Genomic DNA, 22,091 nt, shown 5'->3' with positions numbered 1-22,091 from the left:
TTATAGTAATATATTTTATAGGTTATAATATATAACATTATGTATATATTAATTAAATTTGATTTTAACTAAAAACCGAACCGAAAATTTTGGTTCGGTTATTTTGGTTTTATTATAATTCGGTTTTTGGTTCGGTTTTAAAAAATTTGGTTTATTTGGTTCAGTTTTTAATCGAATAAATTGAATGCTCACCCCTAGTTTCCTGACAATACCTCTTTTGGAATTTTGCAATCAAGTGTTGTAGTGGGAGAATGGTTTACTAAGTAGCATGCCGAATAGATTGTTTTTGCCCAAAACTCTACTCCAGCCTGGCTGCACTCAACATGCTTCTTGTTCGATCCACAAGTGTATGATTCATCTGTTCAACAACTCCATTTTGTTGTGGAGTTCGAGGAACCATGTACTATCTCACAATGCCATGTTCACCAAAATCCAATATCTAGTTATGTTTTAAGCTTTCACATGAATTAACTGACAACACCTCACCATCTTCTGATGAATCATATCCTTTTGTGATATTCCCTTGGGAATTCTCTCGTTCTCAATCAAAGTTGGGTTGCCTACAATCTTTTCGAAGGTGACCATTCTTGTCACAGTTCCAACACTTGAGGAAGGGATGAGAGATCCATCGCATGGATAGCTGAACCCTGTAGGTAGGTATGGCAAATTTTCAAAAATTTCTCTCTCTCCAATGTGGGAATCACATTCATTGTTTTAGAAAATTACATTTTCAAGGATCAATCTTGAACTCTAAACTAGGCCAGATTTGTTAAAGTTGTTTATCTCACGGGATCTACTTCGTACAATCATTGCATCACCAGAAGAACTCTCACTAGCTGTTTTACGAGATTCTTCCATAAGCAACATAGAACAGTAGATTCTAAAGACAAATCTTTTGTATTGCTTAAATTCATTCTCAGACTATCCCAAGAATCAGGCATGAAACAAAGCAAAAGAGCAACCATTTCTTCATCGTCAATATGTACCACAACAATTGCTAATTTGTTTACCAAAGTGTTAAATTCATTCAAGTGTTCTTGCAAAAAGGCATTATCTTTCATTCTTAAGTTGTAGAGTTGTCATCGGAGGAAAATTCTATTGGACATTGATTTCCCTTCATAGAAATTCTACAACTTGTCCTATAAACCCTTCGTAGTGGATTCATCGGACACATACCAAATCCAAGGTTCACAAAATTGATACAATATGCCTTGTATCAGGCATATCGTATCGTATCTTTTGGGTCGATACGCTTGTTTACAGGTGTGTCGGCCTTTCGGGACCCAACTCTTTTTTAATAAAAAAAATACTTTTTTGACTCCCCAAAAACCAAATTTTTGAAAAAAAAAATAAAATTACCATTTTCATGTGTATCTTCGTACCAATACACCTCTTTCGATACATAGAGGTGTATCAATACTTTGAACCATGACCGAATCTTCTAAAGAAATAAGAATATCCACCATTGCTATTTGGTTCTTCTTCTCAAACTCTTTGTCCTTCATGTCAACAGGCTTCTCACCATTTTTTTTCAAGGCAATTGCACAATCTTTATCTTTCACCAATATAGCATGCATCTTCAGCTTCTAAATTGCATAGTTGGACCCGTTGAATTTCATGATATCAAACTGGGTAGCACTTGAACCCGCTATATTCAACACATGCAACACTGAAACAACAAATATAGATTTTAGCAGAACCCCAGGTCAGAATCGTAAAGCTTTGATACCAGAAGAATACACCATTGGTAGGGGTGGACTCAAGCCGAGCCGAATAGCTAGCTATTCGAGCTCGACTCACCAAGGTAGTACGAGGCTCGAGATCGGTTTGAGCTAGAACCTTGAGCTTGAGCTCGGCTCGAGTCAAAAGCTCATAAGCTCAATCTTGACTTGAGAAAAATGTTTTATAAAAGTAAATATATATATATATATATATATATATATATATATTTATTTGATATTTAAAAATTAAGAATTATAATAATTAGTTATTGTTATATATAAAAATAAAAAATATTATATCTATATTATTATTATTATTATTATTGTTATGTTGTTGTTGTTGTTGTTATTGTTGTTGTTATATGTATATATTTATGTATGTAGCTAGTTGAGCTTGACTTAAAACTCAGTTGAAACTGAGCCGAACCGAGCTCAAATAGCTCGTGAGAAACTTGACTCGTGGCCACCCCTAACCATTGGTGAGATGTACTGCTTGAAGATGGTTCGAATAGTTCAACTTGGGTGGATTAACCAATAACCACGGATGCTCATATGATGGCAATGGAGCACTTGATCGTCGATAGTTCCTCTCTGAGATGCATAAGTGGGGTTGTTTCCAAACTGCCCACTGAAACTGTGGGCTACACAGTGTACTTCGTAGGAGGAGGTGGGTTGGTTGAAAACTTATTCTGTTTTAGTGTTTTGTTCTATCTATACTCGAACAGGATACTGGATACGATCTACTATTTGAAGATCATATTACTAAAGAAAGTTTAAACAACTCAGAAATTCCTTCTAGGATGTCACCTTCCAACAGATTTTCCTTTTTGTCTAAACGCTTTGACTTCCGAGTTCTGAGGCCAATTTCGATCATACAACTTTTTCGCTCTCGATGATATCATGTGAATTCAATAATCAAATGGTTACTTCAGATTTTTGTTGGTGCCACATGGATATATTTCCAGTAAATGTGTGATCATCTATATGATATGATATCAACACTCGAACAGTAGTACGTAGTAATATAGATGAAAGAGTAAATTAAAATTGATTTAATTTCTTATTTCAAGAATAATTCATGTCCTTGGCATGTGGTAAACTGGTTTTATTTAAAGTGTCACGAGAACTCAAACACACCCTCTTATGGGCTCCACCAAAACTTTACAAAAACTGGTATCCAGCCGAGATCTGGTGGCAATTGTTATCTTAAGCTGTTATCTTTTCTTCCATCTCCACGTTAGTGGGTCCCTTGTTTTATTTGAGGCCCTTTAAACCGTGTGGAGCCATGTTTTTGTTCTATACTTCTAATATTCAACGGTAACACCTATTAAATTTGATTTCCTTGCCATCATTGAGATCATACTTCATAGTGATGAGACCAGTTCCAAGTGGGTATAGCTCAATCTCAATTGGTTGAGATAGTCTACACTAGTGTATAGCTTATTGCAAAATTTGTGACTAAGGCCTGGTCTCTGTGGTATTATTTATGAAAATAAAAAGCAAAAGACCTAAGTTGACATCTTACAGTGTGTTTGGCAATTCTTCTCACGTTTTTTCAGGTTTTTCAAAGTTTGTCGGACCAAAACTTTATCCTTTCCTTTTGGCAATGAAAGAAGGAAGTCAGAAAGATTCATGCCCGAGGAAGCTCACAAAAGCCCTAAGCGGCTGAAAATCAGGAAGCTTCGAATGAAGTTTCTTATCTTTCCACGTTTAAAATCTTGCATTTAATAGCCTTCTAGACCATGGTAAAAATGGTCTATCTTTAAATACAAAACCCTAAAAGCTTTAGTACGGTTTTTAGCTATCTAGGTTATTGGAAAACAAAATTTGTCAAAGGACACCTATTTGGGGTGAAAATATAAGGGCCATTTGGCAAGTCTGTTTTGAAAGATCTTTTAGAAGATCTGATAGATCACAATTTGGTCTTTTCCTGTTTGGTTTGCAGTAGATCTACCCGTCAAAAGCCAACATGCCAAAAAGATGTGAGAAGTCTAAAACGGGCAGTTTTTAGGAAGCACCAAATGGAGCTTTTGCATTTTTTTCTATTCCTCTTTACATACATGCTTCAGGTTGCTCAGATCTTAATGCAAAAGCTCAATGTATCTTTTAACTATCAGAGCTACTAAAAGATTTTCTCAAAAGGATTTGACAAACGGCCCCTAGTGAGCTTTTGCATCAAGATCTGATAGCGTGAAGATCATTTGGTTAAAGTGTGTCTTTCCGCACAAAAAGAGTTGAAGAAAACGAAAAGACTTCCTAAAAAGGGCTTCGTGTGTGACTATATTTCTTACGAACCAAACAGAAAATGACGACAACCTGATTTGTCAGGCTTCTAAATAAGTGACAGTCCATACAGAAAAACATGCCAAACGGGGCCATAAGCTATGTATTGCAGATAATTCAAACAATTAAATATCTTATGCTAAATTTGGGATTACTTTGATTTGTTTACAGTGTATCTCAATTTTTATTTTTATTTTAGAAAAAATAAAGCATAAATTTAATTTATTAAGAAAATGAGAAATGAAAGAATACAAAATGTGCATACACACGGCCAAACCAAACAATGTATAAATTATAATAATAAGACACTACGCCAGACTTGAGAACCAAGGCTTGTGGCATGCGGTGGAGCTAGTGTAGCTAGTCTAGTCTAGTACAGCCCTAGACCCAGACCCACCAACAGGAAGGCCAATACAAACGAAACACATCTCACCCGACATATAGCTCAGACTTGTACCAGAGACAGACAGAGAGCAATGCACAATCTTCCAAAGCAGAAACAACAGAACATGCAAATATCCAACCCAAAATTTTAAAGCTCAGACCGCAACCTACCCTTCCCACCTTTTCCTCTACCATGAGTACAACCTGCCCCCCCTATTTGTCTCCACAAGTACACTCCACCTCAGTTTTTGAGGTTAGAGCTGAATGAAAGATCTATTTGGATTTCTTTTCTTTGTGCTTTGCTCTAATAATTGATATTAACTTTATGTATGTCTTCAATTTTGCTTAGCTTGCAATTTCCCATCATGCATGGACTGGGTGTTAAGATCTCGATCGATTTCTTTAGGATTTTTAGTCGTCATTGAGGAGGTCCTTATGTGAGAGAGTTAACTTTGCCATTGGATCGCTAGTTAGAATTTACCTGACACCCATACTGATGATCCATCGACTTTATTTATGTGTATTCAACTCTAGTTAACACCATAAGAAGGACGAATCCATGCACAATTAACCGGCCCTCTTTTAATTGATAATTGTAAATAAGTAACTCCTATTATCTAATAAAATTTTGAGAAACCAACTTGGTCCAATGTTTTTATAACTAATAAATAACTAATATTTTATTTTTTTAATACCTCCTGATAATATTTTTTTAGAAAAAAAAATTATGTATATCATTGATCTAATGTTTGATATAAAACATACAGTGTATATATGAAGAAACTCAAACTCCCTAATTAAGAAAGAAAAATTTAGTTAGTCATCTATATCTATACTAATAAAAGTGTGAATGAGGAAGTATTGGCTTCTGGAATTTTTCTTTATTGAAATATCCCTCCTCTTAAATTTAGTTTATCTCCATTGAAAGGGCAGCAAATATAATTAAAAGAATATCATTAATTACATTCAATTACTTCAAATTAAGTCATTAAATAAATCACATTCTCTCTCATTGAATCCGGCATTTATACTTTTATTTATCATCATTAAATTTCACTAATAAATCCATACGCAATAGTTATTGATAAAATGAAATTTTATATTTTTAAAATAAATATACAAATAAAATCATATTTTTCATCTAGGTGGTGTGTAAGTAGCTCAACCATTTGAATCAAATGGATAATTTCAAGATATCATAAATAAGTAATACAAATTTAGAAATATAAAAAAATATTTTTTTATCATCATTAAATTCCACTAATAAATCCATACCCAATAATTATTAATAGAATGTAATCTTATATTTTTAAAATAAACCTAGAAATGAAATCATATTTTCCATCTAGGCCATGGGTAAGTACTTCAACCATTTGGGTCAAATGGATAATTTCATGATGTTATAAATAAATAATACAAATTTAGAAATATAAAAAATATACACGTTTCTATTATTATATATTTGTCATATTAAAAACAACTATGATAAAATAGACATAATTTTACATCAAATATACAACTTAAAACCGATGAAAAATTAAACCATCTTCTTATCTAGGGGGTGGGTTAGTGGTTCAATCTTTTAGGTCAAATAGGTTAACCCATTATGTATAATTAAAAATAAATTTTTTAAAATAGTATAGTACAAAAAAAATATGAAACAATTTTGGGCACATCTATAATATTATATACTAATAATATAAACAAAAATAAGTGTGATAAATAATAATCATTTTATCAATGATATAAATGAAATGCAAAATTTAAAACCAATTTGAAAATGAAATTATTTCCACATCTAGATGGTAGGTAGGTCAATGATCTAACATTCTGGGTCAAGTGGGTCAATTTATGATGTCATAACTAAGTAATGAATATTAAATAAATATATACATCCATCCATAAATACATACACACATATATACACATACATAAATACATACATACATACATAAATACATACATACATACATATATACATACATACATACATATATGCATACATCCATACATACAATCATACATACATAAACTCAAAGAAAAATATAAGCTTTGTATAAATCATTTTGATACAATTCTATTGTTATATATTCACCATATTAAACAAATATAAAATGTGAAAATAAGAATTACCTTTATCGACGATGAAAATGGAATACATATTTTAAAATCAACCGAAAAAAGCAAAATGGCTTTTCTATCCAAGTGGTGCGTTACTGGTTAAACTATCCATGTCAATGGATGTTACTATTAAATAATAAAATACATTAAATTCTAGAAAATGTAGAAATTTGTCAATAATTTTGGGTACATTCTATAACATTATATATTCATCATATAAAAAAAGTGTGATTAATGGGAATTATTTTCATTAATGATAAAAATGGGATAAAAATTAGAATAAAAAATAAAGAGCATTAATGTCTAACACATGGCCCAACTAACTATGTCAAATGGTCCAATAATTTAATTAGCTGGGTCATCGTAGGCAAGTGGTTTGGTAGGGATGCAAACATATTAGATCATATTTGAATTAGGGTATATTCAAACTTGATCTTATCCAAATATTCAATCAAATCTCATAAATATTGATTCGAATCAAATCCGATCAAGATGTCGGATATTTGAATATGATATGATCCGATTTAGTTTTTTTAAAAGTAATAAATTATTAAAAGAAAAAGAAAAATATAACATTTGAAATAAAAAAAACAAAAAATATAAGTATTTTTCAACTATTTCCATCATATAAAAAGTTAAAAAAACCAATATTCAAACAATATATTGGAATTGTATTTCCTCTTGGTAAATAAGTAATTTTATTATATCATAAATTAAATAATAAAAATAAAAATATATAGAATTTTTTATAAATTTTATAGAAAATTTTGAACATGCATTAATATTATATATTCTTAAATCAAACAAAAATATTTTTGAAAAATAAGAATTATTGTTAGTAAAGTTAGAAATGGCTAAAATACAAATAAAAAATTAATTAATGTCTTAATCATGATACATTTTTCTGGTTAAATAATGGTTCAACCAATAAGGTCATTTGATTACTTATTATTATCATCATCATCATTTGATATTGCCACGTGCGATACACTTACACTTTTACTAGTTATATAGAAAACCATTTTAGACTTATTTCTTTGAAAATGAATATTACAAAACAATTAAAAACTGAAGAGATCAGATGAATAATGCATGCACTCACCCTACATCAATTAATGGAGTGAGGATATAGCTGAGTCTCCAATTTCCACCCATCATGCACTAACCAATATGATCCAGCTGCAACCACCTCTTAGCTAAGGAATATAATTAAAGCATTATTCATGATTTAGATAAGGAATTAAGGATATATGATTAGCCCCTTGTATTCCATACTTTTACTCCATAGAACGTTTGGAGATTTTAACATGTGGATGTTATATATTTTATAGAGTAGTGTAGCAATTCTGACGTTCATGGTTTTTGAATCATTGTTTATCCGGATGGTCAGACCGTTTGGCCTGGGAATCGTTTAAAAGAATCAATTCCGTTTTATCTTTACACTCAGTTTTTTGTCAAAAACCGTTGAATCAATCAACAATTCATTGACCCGGGTGGTTAAACCGTCAACCCGTTCAACAGTTTTTGCTATTTTAATTTTTTTTGTCAGAACAGGTCATCCATTTGAACCAGAGAATCAAACTATCAATCGGAAACCAATGGCCAAAACGATTTCGTTTCCATTTCCGACTCGTTTTTTAAAACCATGCTGACGTATTAATGACCTTATGGCAACATTTATCCCGAAAAATTAACTGTTGGGGGACTAAACAAATGGGATATTCATCACTATCAGTGTGTTCCTTTATATATTGATTAGAAAATAGACAGAATTGATCCATCAAATTGTCAAACAAATGAACAATATCACTATCGATGAAAGAATAAATCTTATCAGAATAAGATGCATCAAATCATTTCCGGCCAGATAGACCATACCATTCACGTCGGCAATATTATTCATTGCTCCAATCGATTGAAAGAATGACAGCAACGGGGTGCGGGCGTGGGGCCGTAGCTAGGGGAAGTACCTCATTTGTGTGTGTTGTGAAAATTAACAAGAAAACGAATTAGCTTGTCGTCGAATCTCGTGGCCCGCCCGTGACGCTCTTCCAATATTTAAGTAAACAGGTTGGATTGGATCTGTGACCATCTGTCAAAAACATAACAACCAAGGGCTTCCTTTATCCTTATTCACTGAAAAAAAAATTTACTTGAGATAACAAATTAGCTAGAGCTTAACTCTCCGATAAGCCCTACAGTCTTATACTGATTAAATGGTGTTTATACGAATAGAAACCGAATAAACATGGTGCTCAGTCAGAGTGAGACGACGATGTTATCAGACGTAACCCAACCAAAAGGATCTTACTGCATTGAAGGAAGATGAGTGATGAGCAGGCTAACCTCAGGGCCGGGAGATTTCATTGAGACTGGGAATACGAAGAATTTTTCAATTCCTCATCTTACGAAGATCCAGATCGGATTATGATTGTTTGTTTTTGCCAGCCTTGCATCACATGCAAGCGCATGCACCGATTTATATTTTAATTTTACTAATTTTCTTCTTGTTTATCGATGGATCGGCGTACTCGATCGATCATTTTACTCTATAAATAGCTAGATAGAGTAGTGCCTGATCCTTCCGTTTCATAATAAAAAGCAACAACTACCACCACTAGTAGCAAGGTAGGTGTGAGACTGAGAAATGGCTTATTCCAGGAGCTGTTTTTCAGCTGCTCTGTTCCTTTCTCTCAATCTCTTATTCTTTGCCGTAGTCAGTGGCTGTGGCACTTGTTACAACCCGAAGCCTACACCGACTACTCCGACGACTCCAGCTTCCAAGGGTAGCTGCCCCAGGGATGCATTGAAAATAGGTGTATGTGCAAAGTTACTTAATGGGGCAGTTGGAGCAGAAGTTGGGAACCCACCAGACCACCCATGCTGCACACTGCTCGAAGGGCTCGTCGACCTGGAGGTTGCAGCCTGCCTCTGCACCGCCATCAAAGCTAACATTCTTGGTATCAACCTCAACATCCCCGTTTCACTCAGCTTACTCGTCAACACCTGTGGCAAGAAGCTCCCGTCTGGCTTCCAATGTGCTTAGTTAAGCGATTCCATTTCTCCGGCAGAGGCAGCGGCAGAGGTTGCTTCATATGTTGTGTTACGTTATTCTTTTTCTTCTTTAATGTTGTTTGCATTCATCGTGTCTGCGTTATTCTGTTGTGCTGGGTCAGAACTTCTATGAGAAAATGGCTCTTTTTGCAATACGGTTCGTCTATTTTATATAATTTCCAAACCAACTTCTTGGACAGTTGGGGCATCTCTAATGTTGACCGCGAAACCACTCGATTTTTTCTAAAAAATATCGGTAAAAGGCTAAAAGAGAATGGATTAATGAAAATTAATTAGATGCAAAAGGGTGATGAATGAATTTTTTATTTGGGCGTTTTCAAAAAATAAAACACATACACACACAAATTCTATCCTACTAGGGTTCGATTATCATATCACATCTTATTTAATCACCCAATCTTATCTCATTATGATATTTTCTAAATACACCACCTCAAACACATGATCAATGACCTTGATGCGTTTGACAAACTATTACCAATAACATGGGCTTGGTTATTGCAATATAAAAATGGGCTAACATAGGCCGAAGCAGACGAATAAAAGATCTCATTGGATCAACCAAAATACCTCCATGAACTGACTTTGAGCCGATCCAAAAATGGGCCATAATTGACCAAGATAAAAATTCATCAATGTGATTTCTTTTTCGGTTTATTTTATTTTTTTTTTATTTTTGTTGTTGAAATGGGCATCTATGGGCAGATTATAGAAGAACAACACGTCCATTAAGAATAAAATGGAAGAAAAAAATATCAAAGTAAGGCTAAAATATAATGCATTAATGAAATTTGTTAGTTCCATCAAGTCTATAGAAGATAAAACTCTCAACCCTAGTCTAATACAAACTCTTATCTTAATCCTATAGATACTAATCAGTCTTATCTTAATTACATTTTTTGATTTATTATAGTTTTGGCTTGTATTTTGTTTGGCTTTCATCGGTTCAATTTTTGAGAAAACTATTGGTCATCCTAGGCATTTAAACAACAACAACAAATAATAAGGCTCAGTTTGGGAAGGGCGCAAATACAAATCTATAGTGCAAAACCTTATATAATGCATTTCTAAACCCTGATTCCTTGTGTCAGGGTTTAAATCTGTAATGTTTTATGGAGATCATATATGTGCTTATTAGGTTTTTGTGTTTCATTTTTACTATTAAAATGGCTTCAAAAAATTATTTAAAAAAAAAAAGATTATAACAATAAGAATGTGACACCTCATGTTGTTGTTAAACTGGTGATGTGAATGGGTTGGATCTGGTTCAATCAGGATAGACCCGGTCCCTACCTGATAAATCAATGTATGCAGAATCAGTTGCCAAGCAGATCCTCAATAAAACCTGAACCCATATGGGATTATTAAGTTTGACCCCATAAATCTATATAATTGACAGCTAAACTTTCAACATGTGATCTGGCAGTAAACCTCTTAATTTGTTGAATTATTTTTATATATCATAGTATCATAATATCACAAGTGTATATAGAAAAAAAAAAGATTTTAAAGTGGGTATATCCTCGAATTATTATTTGGAGGTGCAATATAGAATTGTAGACTCACACCTTACAAAATTGGACTGGTTTGGTTAGTTTTGCCAAATCTGTTTGACCCACTAATAATCCCATGTCACCTATTTGATTTCTCAAAGAATCATTCAACTTAAAAGCTTAAGTTGTTAGGTGAGGTCCTTGAATAGGTTGATATTCTCTAATACACCCCCTCACACAAAAATTCATTGAGTTTGAAGTGTGGACAATCACAGGCCCGTCCATACCTTGTTCTAAAACTTAATTAATTGTATAATGGAGGTAATGAGGATCGAACACTAAACCACTTGGTCAAAGTGGCTCTGATATCATCTCAAAAAACAATTCAACCTAAAAGCTTAAGCTGTTAGGTGAAGTAATTAAATAGGTTGATATTCTTTAACATGATTATACTAATATAATTCTTAATTTATCTACCATTAAAATGACTCAGTTTTTAGGACTTGGATCTCCTACCCACAAACTCTTATCTCATCCATACCCACAAAACACTACCGTCTTATATTGGGAACATCCCTACCTACAGAACATTACAGTCGCACATTGAAAATATCTCCCCTTATCACTCATGGGAGATGTTCCCAACACACAGCCGTGCTGTGTTTTGTGGGTTAAGATATAAGAAGAGTTTTGTGGATAGGAGACTCGAAGTGATTTTTACGCACTTTTAGTGTCCATTCGCTCTATAACCATTCGGTTTGATGGCCCACCTCATCAAACAAAACTTTTGGAGTTGGAACAGGAGAAAAAAAACAGACAGAATTAGAATTAGAAAGAACCAAATGATCAGCAGTCTAAACATCTCGCATCTCGTGATTTTTGTTGGGATGTAGGTGATATCCTGATTGGTGAAGAACCAACTATCCCTCGCCATGCATGTGGGGAATTATTTTTTCAATGTCACCTCAGCTACCCTTGTCACTTGTGATCAACAACAATTTGTAAAAGATAATTCAGCATTAAATCAAAAAGCCTAACTAATTATATATGTCCATCGTCTCTTGCTTTCAGTATTAAACAAACAAGAAAAAATGTAACGAGGGCCAATTGGTTGCAAATAAACCTGCAGGGAACTGGACACCAGATGCAGTCAAAGTTTGTGTAATATATATTTATAAAGACATCATCATGGGAATAATATAACTTACGACATGCACTTCTGGTTCAAATTTATTAGAAACTATATATACTTTAGAACAACAATCAGACTTTCGACCTTAATTTAGAAGAAATCAATGGTCTACAATCTCTCTGTACAGGTTATGCATGTGCTAATATGCAAACACATGTTATTATATTCTTCAATTCATTTCATGATATTGGGTTTGCACTGGTTAATTAGCTTAATGGAATAGTTACACATATACCACAGATTCAAAATTGGCATGGAAATGAAGTGGGTCTGTTCTCTGGTCTCCATTTTGACCAGCAGATATGCTCGGTTCCACATGCTAAATCATAATTATTTTACAATTTTGGGATTATTTGAAGCTCTCTGACAGCTTCAACTTGAGGACTGATTTTAGTTTGAATCAGAAGTTGCATTAATAAATCTTATGTCTGATGTTTAATTAAACTAAGCAGTAAAAACCCATTAGGGAGATAAGATTGGCATATCCAAATTAAACCTGTTTCACAGTATTGGTTCAAACTAAATATGATAAGCTTCTTATTCTCCTACATTTTTTTTTTGTGCGTGTGTGGTTAAGTGGATAGTGGGGTTAAGGATGCATGCGAGACCTACTTAGAATTCACAACCGCAGGACAGTGGTTGCCGATGCAAACTGACCCCTGGACCACACCTTCATTGAAATATGCCCTCTACATTCGCCACCACTAGCCACTTGATTATAGAATTTCCTTTATATATAGATATATATTTGATAAGAGAATTAATTTACAACCTTTGATTCTCTTGGCGATGATCATTGCTACTGCAGTCCATCTAGTCTGAAGTATTCTGGGCATGGCCTAGGTTTTGGGTCTACGGCCCGCCCAGAAAGCCCATGTCTCCAGCTCTGGCCCATGGGAACCCTAGTTCTCTGCAATGAAAATATAAGGCATTTTAATAGTTGTCAAACTCGAATTGGATGTTGATATGCTTTGGCCAAACTTTCCACGAAATGTTTACTTCACAATCTTGAAAATAGTAAGCTGTATCCCCATCGGCCTATCCCTTGATCAAGTTGGCATGGCCAGATACATGAATCTATGACATAGCTAAAACCATGGAAGCAACTTGGTGCATGCAATTTGGAAGCTCAAATAGACAAGGGAAAGGCCAAAGGAAAAATACTTTAACATGTTCAAGAAGATGACTCTAGAATTACAAGGGTGTAAAGGACTCGTGTAGCAAGGAAATGTAAACATCAGTAACTAATGGCCCTAAAAATTTCACTATATAGATGAAAAAGTATATTTATATATATTTAAGAAATAATATAGAAATGTGTAGGAAAAGTGAAGAGATAAGTTGCTCCTTTTGGCTGCATGCAAAATTGTTGTAGAATTAACATTTTCCAAAAAGTGGGTACTCATTTTAGGAAAATGACATTTCTTTTAATTTTTCCAGTGTCCTTTTCTGAAAAAAAGGTTTCTCTTCTCGACTTACATAATCGTGAAGAGCTTGTATATCTGTCCTTTACTCGGATCTGTTCTTCAAGTTAAGCGGCACCAGAAAAAAATTGAAGTATAATTTGTTTTTCTATAATATTGAATTTGATTTTTCCAGGAAATCATTCATTTCCCTTCAAATGCAGCCATAAATGGAAATGCAAATAGAGAAGTGCACGGATATATGCTAAATATAATTTATTTTTCCATTGAATTTGGTTTTTCAAGGAATCATTCGTTTCCCTTCATTTTACATGCAACCAAATGCAGCCACAAATGGAAATGCAAATAGAGAAGTGCATGGATATATGCTAATTTTGATCTATTCTTAAGAGAAATGACTTAAAGCTGAAAACTAACCATGATGCTGGTCATGTCCATGCCAAGGTTTAAATTAAAGAAGTGAGCAGAAAGTTGTTTTTGAACATAAAGCTCATTCACAACACAGGGTGATCATTGATTGTATTTATAGCTGTTTTGATATGGTTATCATGTACAAGGATAAGTACAGGTGGAGACCAGATTGGTTAGCACTTTTGGCTCATATTGATTAGTTACAAAAGATGAGGCTTATCTGGGTTAGCTGACGTATGGATGAGATTTATCTTGGATGGCTGGTGTGTGGGCTGGTGTGTGGGCTGGTGCATGGGCCTGAGGAGTGGACTCACTATCATCCCCCCTCAAGCTGGATGGAGGTGTGCATATGTGCAGCTTGTGAAGAAGATGAAGCAAATGGGTAGCTGGCAGACTTTTGGTGAAGAGATCTACTAGTTGCTCATGAGATGGTACGTGACAGACATCCAAAAAGTTGTGAGCAACCTGTTCTCAGACAAAGTGGTAGTCAACCTCGATGTGTTTCAAGCAAGTGTGAAAAACCGGATTGGAGGTGAGAGCAATAGCTGACATGTTGTCACACCAGATGACCAGAGTGGTGAGAATAGGAACATGAAGTTCTTTTAACAGAAAGCATAGATAGGATATTTTCGCAGTAGTGTGAGCAAGGCAGCAATATCTGGCTTCTGTGGAGGAACGAGCAATTGTGGGTTGTTTCCTAGCACACCAGGAAATGGGATTGGGCCCAAGAAACACACAGAACTCATTGGTGGACCTGCGATCCAGTGGATAGCTGGCCCAGTCAACATCACAACATGCACTCAGTTGAATTGGGCCTGGAGTGAAGAAGAGCTTGGAGGAGATGGTGCCTTTGAGATATCTCAAAATTCGTTTCACTGTGGTAAGGTGTGCTTCAGTGGGTTGTTGGAGATGTTGGCAAGCTTGATTGACTGGGAATGCGATGTCAGGCCGAGTGAGAGTGACATATTGGAGTGCCCCAACTAGACTTTTGTAGACTGTTGGATCCTTCATCGGTGGGCTCGAGGAGGCATCAATTTTGGTAGATGACGTCGGTGTGCAAGCAAGTTTGTAGCCACCCATATCTGCATGATCAAGCAAGTCGAGAATGTACTTGGACTGATGAAGGGATAATCCATCACTGGTGTGGTGTACCTAAATGCCAAGAAAGTATGACAACGGGCCGAGGTCTTTTGTTTTGACAAATGTGCTGAGTTGTTTGATGAGAGAAGTAAGGAAAGATGGTTTCTTGCCCATTAAGATTATATCATCAACATATAACAACAATAAAGCACGTGTGCTATCTTGATGGTAAATGAACAAAGACGGATCGGAGGTGGAGGTGTGAAAGCCTAGTTCGGCTATGATGGACTTGAACTTGTCATACCAAGCCTATGGGGCTTGGCAAAGCCCATAGATAGATTTGTGCATACAATAAACATAATTAGAATGAGTGGGGTCTACGTAGTCTGGCGGTTGATCCATATATACTTCTTTGTGAAGGTCATCATGCAAGAATGCACATTCAACATCTAGTTGGCGCAGTGGCCAGCCCAAGGTAACTGCTAATGAGAGTACAACGCGAATAGTGGTGTGCTTCACTATAGAAGTGAAGGTTTCAATGAAATCAATGCCCGACTATTAGTGGAAACCCTTGGCGACCAAGCGGGCTTTGAAGCGTTGTATTGATCCATCGGGGTTACGCTTAATACGATACACCCATTTGCAGCCTACCACATTCATTCCAAGTTGGTAGGGAACCAACGACCAAGTCTTTTGGTCCCAAAGTGAATGAAATTCTTGGTCCATGGCGGTGCACCAGTCAGGGTGTTTGGACGCTTGGCTGTAAGAGGTCAGTTCAGCAAGGTGGGAGGCTGTAAGAGATTTTGGAAGGGGATATTTGGTGTTGTACACCTTGGGTTTAAAGATCCTAGATTGGGAAAGGGTGACCACAGGATGAGTGCGTTGGGGTGCTATGAACTTAGTAGGTGGTGGTGGGCCAGTGGGTGTAAGGTTTGGTGGTGGTTGAGAATGAGCTGTAGTTGAGGGTTCAGGTGAGGTAGGAAATGAGCCCATGGTTAGAGAAGGGGAGTGGACTGAACTATTGGGCCTTGGAGACTTATTAGTGACGGGCTAAGTGCTTCTGTGTGAGATGGCAGACCAGGAGGAGTCTACACCATGGAGGACCTGGAAGACGGGTGATTGGGGGAGCGCTATTTTGGTGTGGTTCAGACAACATCAATAGGCCCATAAGAGTTTAGTAGCCATGTAGAACTAGTGGGCGACTGAGGTCCTGATGGTGTGGTGGTTTGGGTTGAAGGGAGAGAGAGAAATGTGTATTCGTCAAAGACAACATGGCGAGAGATGTAGACTCACCCATTTGTGATGTGCATGCACCTATAGCCCTTATGGGAGGGGGCTTTATCCCAAGAAAAGGGAACTAGTAGAATGGTGGTGAAGCTTGTGTGTGGAATAGGGTCATAGCCAAGGGAAGTAAAGACAGCCGAAAACTTGAGATGTGTGTAATCCGGATGGGAGCGAAACAACCGTTCGAATGGGGACTATGAGCAAGAAGCTAAAAGGGGCATGCGGTTGATGAGATAAAGAGCAGTGGTGAAGGCTTCAAGCCAAAAGTGGGAAGGTAATGTAGCATGAACGAGAAAGGTGAGAACCATTTCGACAATGTGGCGATGTTTACGCTCAACCACACTGTTTTATTCGGGTGTATGAGGGCAAGAAAACTGGTGTAACGCCATGAACATTAAGAAAGGAAGAGAATTTTGCTCTAGAGAATTCAGCCCCCCTCCATCAGGTCGTAGTACTTTGATATTGGAATCAAGGAGATTTTCGATTATGGCTTTGAAGGATACAAAAATGTCGTAAAAATCCAATTTTAATTGCAACGGAAAGAGCTAAGAGTAGTGAGTGTAATCACCAACGAATAAAGCATAGTGTTTAAACTTAGAAATAGACAAAATCGGGGCTGGTCCCCATAAATCACAATGTAGAAGTTCTAATAGTTTGTTGTAATGGTGATGGACAGTAGAAAAGGGGAGTTAGTAGCTTTTGCCAAGTTGATAGGACGAACACACTATGTTATTGTCTTTATTCTTGAGAGATAATTGTGAAAAATTATTGACAGAATGTCACAGGAGGGATGGCCTAGACGATGGTGCCAGATGATTTTAGTGGGGCTGCAGGCGGAGAGAGCTATGGGATTGCCGGTTGTTACTGTGGGATGAAAGGGGTAGAGTCCTCCTTCAGTCGGTCCTTGGTGCAGGACCCTCCCGGTCTTCTTGTCCTATACAACAAAGCCAGAAGTATCAAAAACAAACTTGTAATTATTATCTTTTGAAAATTGGTAAACTGATAGCAGGTTAGAGGAGGCATCGGGACAGTGAAGAACATGATTTAGATGAAAGGTAAAAGATGGATAGGTTAGGGTGGAGGTGCCGGTGTGTTTGATGTCTAAGCCATGTCCATTACCCACTGTGACCAAGTTGGAACCAGCATAAGGGAGCGGGTTAGAAACCTTACCAAGATCTGGAAGGATGTGGTGAGAGGCTCCGGTATCGGAGTACCATATGCCTTCATCAAGAGGATCATGGGAAATTGTTGCCATGGCAACTAATTTTTCTAGTGGATGCCTGCCTTGATAGGTGATATTCAGCCTCTAGAAACAATCAATAGCTATTGGTCCAACTTTGTTGCAAATTTGGCAAGTTAGTCTAGAGCCGATATTGGTTGGACACTAAGATGAATTGGACTGGCGGCGCCCTTGATTTGATTGTGAAGGCCGTGGGGCGGCTGCATTTTACTGCTAGCATTTGGAATCATGTTGTGGAGTGTACTGGCGATTTGAAGAGTTGGGATGGTGAGAATGTTGTTGTTGTCATGTCTTGGCTGCAACAAGGGCATGGGAGTTCTTGTAGGAGCATCTTCTACAAGAGACATCTCTTCGCAAATGAGTAGATCGTGAAGTTCTTCTAGTGTGACGATTGTAATCCGAGCACAACCATGAATTATGGAGGCAAAATGACGATATAATGATGGCAATCCATCCAAAATATAGATTTGTAATTCATCATCAGATATGGGTGCACCACATCCCGCGAGTTGATCACCGATACATTTAACTTGCTGAAAGTAGTCGTGCATGGTGAGAGATCCCTTTTTCAGACGATGAAGTTGCTTGCGAAGGGAAGTGATGTGCATGGGGGTGGACGAGGCATAGCGACATTCCAGAATATCCCATGCTTCCTTGGATGACTTTATGCCAATCATGTAAAGCAGTGCCAATGTGGACAGAGTGGCCTGAATCTAGGAGAGAAGCATCTAGTCATGTTCGTAATAGGTTTCAAACATTGGATCACTAGTACTTGGAGCTGATTTGGATCCATCGATGAAAGACATAAGCCTATGTCCTCTGAGAATGGGCTCGAACAATGATTTCCACAGGAGATAATTTGTGTTGTCAAGCCTTATGGGCACAAGATTGGAGATATTTGGTATCACCAATGAAGATGTTGGGAATGAACTGGTGTCAATCTAGGAAGTTGATGTTGAAGCTGACATAATGAAGATGCAGTTTTGCTATGGCTCTGATTCCATAAAGAAGTGAGTAGAAAGTTGATCTTGAATAGAAAGATCACTCACAACACAGGGTGATCATTGGTTGTATTTATAGCTATATTGATATGGTTATCATGTACAAGGATAAGTATAGGTGGAGATCAGATTGGTTAGCACTTTTGGCCTATCTTGATTAGTTACAGAAGATGAGGCCTATCTGGGTTAGCTGGCGTATGGATGAGGTTTAGCTTAGATGGCTGGTGTGTGGGCCGATGCATGGGCCTGAGGAGTGGACTCACTATCATAAATCGTCGATACACTTGATATTGTATGAAAACACACAAATATATATAGGTGTATCTTTCTGTGTGGTTTTTTTGGTTGTTTATAAGTTGGACAGACTGCGTTGCGGTCTTTTTCCATTTGGTTCGTAACAGATCTAATCGCCAATTGTCGGTGTATCGAAAAGACGCGAGAAGTCCATTTTGGACTGATTTTGGGAAGTTGGAACTTTTCGCATTGTTCTCACTTTATTTTCACACGGAAATATGTACAAAAAACGTGTGATGCCAAACTAGCTTCAGACTGCTAAGATTTTCATTCAAAAATTCAATGTCCCTCTTGTCAAAATTACCAAAAGATCTTCCTAAAAAGACTTGCCAAACAGTCCCAAACCAATGCATCCTGAAGTTCGGCTTGACTTGGCTTGATTGCACTCTTAATGATCATCATCCAAGCCTTATTCAAACTATATGGGGTAGGGTATAGGCTAGTGTTAAAAGATACCCATGTTTTATTGGAGAGTAATTAAACATATTAATTTCGTAAATACGGGTTTGATTATGATACGGAAAAGACATGATACCAGAAAAATTCTTAACCAATCAACCCATATCATAAAAGTGTAACCAATCAGGTGTGGTATGTATTCAAATCCATAAGAGGGTTTTGATTTGTCAAAGCTCTTCTGGTTTCATGTATTTCCGGCACCATAGGGTTTTTCCTGGAAGAAAATTCAATTTGTTGTGAGCAATTTTAATTAACCTCATGTTTTGATTTTTTTTTTTTTATCTTTTAAAAGTTCAAAAGAACCATAAAATTCTAAACCAAGGGTTTTTGGAAATAATACGAGGGAAGAGGATAAACTGATTTGGACAACTGCGTTTAAGTACATAAAATAGATTGGACAAAGGTGCATTCTCGAGAATAGGCGGTTTCTATAGAAATTAAAGGTTTATGGGGAAAGAATTTTTGCATCCAACCCCGGTTATCTGTCTTTTTCTTTATTTTCTTTTGATTGGTCTCCAAATCCCCCAGGCCTATGACCCCATTTGACGTGCTTATGAAGAAGTTAATAGTGTCTCCAGCTAGAACTTGTTGTGTTGGTGTATGTGATCCCTCAATTAATGCTCCCTGTTGGAGGTGGAGATTTGATTGCAGTTGAACTTGAACCCAGAAACCCCCATGGTTGTGGGAAAGAGCAAGAAAGGAATAATGAATGTTATTTAAGAATTGCATACCAAATGAAGAGTGTAATTAAATTAGAAGAGTGTAATTAAATTCTGGTTCACTCTTGCTTGCAATAGGTTTTACTTTACTTTATTTACATTGCAAACAAGCAAAACAAAAATAATTTAGAACTTTCATTTAATTCATTTGCACTCCCATACTTACGCACCATACAGTATAAATGAAATAGCATTGCAATTATATGATGAAAATGAATACTACAAGTGAAGAGAGAACAACACAACCCTGCACATTCCTCCTTCCAAGTACAAATGCTTGAAAGGAAACAAGTGCATATATTGATACGTACATTTACTACCCACACTGAAACTGAGAGGCTGCTAAGACATAAGACATACAGTCATCGAATATAATAGTACTAGCTAGACACGAAGAATAACTACAGACACAATATGACAGAACAATAAATTAAAGACATGCAAGTAGAGAATAAGTATATAATCTAGGCCATTAGGGAATAGAGATGTGTGGGTCCAATTCACAGCGGATAAAGAGTGGGTAAGAAAAGTTTATAGAAAATCTGGGCTCAATCTAGGCACATTGGAAGCCCTCCGGCACCTTTTTTCCACATGTATTTACAACCAAACTGAGAGCGATGGGTAGTTCAAGCTTGACAACGCCCAAGACATTGGCCTTGATAGCTGTGCAGAGGCAGAGTGCGGCTTCAAGATCAGTGAGTTCTGTCAACAAAGCACAGCATGGCTTGTAGGGTGGGGTGCCCACGAGTACGTTAACCAACCCTAGAACATTGGCACATATGCCCAGCTTAAGGGTGTCTTTTGGGCAATTAGCGGGCTTCGGAGCAGGGGGAGTGGTGGGGGTGGGCTTAGGAGGGCATGGCGATGGAGGCTTGTGAGAATGAGATGCCACACAAGTGAAGAAGAAGACTAGGTTAAGCAGGATGAGAAGGGCAGCTACCTTGGAAGAACCCATGAGAGCCATTTGCTACGGATAAACTCAACTCAACTCAATACACAGAGAGAAAGCTTAGAATGCTGGTATTTATAGAGATGGTAGTGTATCTGAAACAAAGGAAAGAGATAGACTCTGCGCCTCTTTCTCTTTGAAAACATCGCCCATGTGAAGGTGTCGAACAGAATAATTTAGGCCATGAATGGAGTGAGACGAGAGTTGGATTTTATTGATGTGTGATGGGATTTCTCCAGGCTTGCCAACTAACCGTTTATAGCCACGTAAAAATATAGTGGTTGATGCATGGCCTAGCTCTCCTGGACCTTATCAAATGTCTCTTCTTCCTTTCTAACCGTCGGATTTGGGGGTTTGTCTTGCTTGGTTGTAGACCGTAAGAGATGCAACCAAAAACTCTTTAAGGCTCCATAGGCCCACTGGTGTTTTAATTTAATGATTTTGTAGTTGTCGCAGCCCCTTATATGGACCACAGTTGGAACCAGAGTTGGAATTGGAATCAAAATACCTCATAATCGAAATTGGAATGGGCTATTTTTAAGGTCTGTTTGGCTCAATAAAAAAATGGAATAAAAATAGAATTAAGTTGGAATGGGATTTGATTTCCAAGAAAGAGAGAGAGAATGGCCATTCCATCAAATAAGAAAATACCGTTCCACCAAGAGTAGAAATAGAAATCCGATTATATTCCACTCAACCAAATAGTTAAAATCAAAATGGTTCATTTCAAACCCCTATTCCTGTGAACTTTAGGGGCCCTTAATTCTTTGTCACATATATTGATTTGGGACTGGACACCCGTGGTGCAACCAGTCAGCCTGTGACAGCAGGTGTATCCACAAAATATATGTGAAATTCCATTACTCTTACGTGAGTCAGAATTGGATAGGTGTTAGTTTGGAATTGACGCCAATTCATGAATGGACATTGATGTATAGAATGGGAGTATTTAACATTTTAA

The 22,091-nt window shown here is 36.7% G+C and overlaps 2 pseudogenes; one reads left to right on the top strand and one right to left on the bottom strand.

The window, feature by feature from the left end:
* Positions 1-8,753: 8,753 nt before the first annotated feature.
* Positions 8,754-9,716, top strand: LOC148880352 (14 kDa proline-rich protein DC2.15 pseudogene; annotated as a pseudogene).
* A 10,644-nt stretch (positions 9,717-20,360) lies between these two features.
* Positions 20,361-21,188, bottom strand: LOC148880351 (14 kDa proline-rich protein DC2.15 pseudogene; annotated as a pseudogene).
* Positions 21,189-22,091: the final 903 nt, after the last annotated feature.

This window comes from Nelumbo lutea, chromosome 1, assembly GCF_056320005.1.
Source record: "Nelumbo lutea isolate HS-2025 chromosome 1, American lotus-T2T, whole genome shotgun sequence".
Taxonomy (NCBI): Eukaryota; Viridiplantae; Streptophyta; class Magnoliopsida; order Proteales; family Nelumbonaceae; genus Nelumbo; species Nelumbo lutea.
Note: the sequence above shows the minus strand (reverse complement) of the source record. Positions and strands in the feature narration are given on the sequence as shown.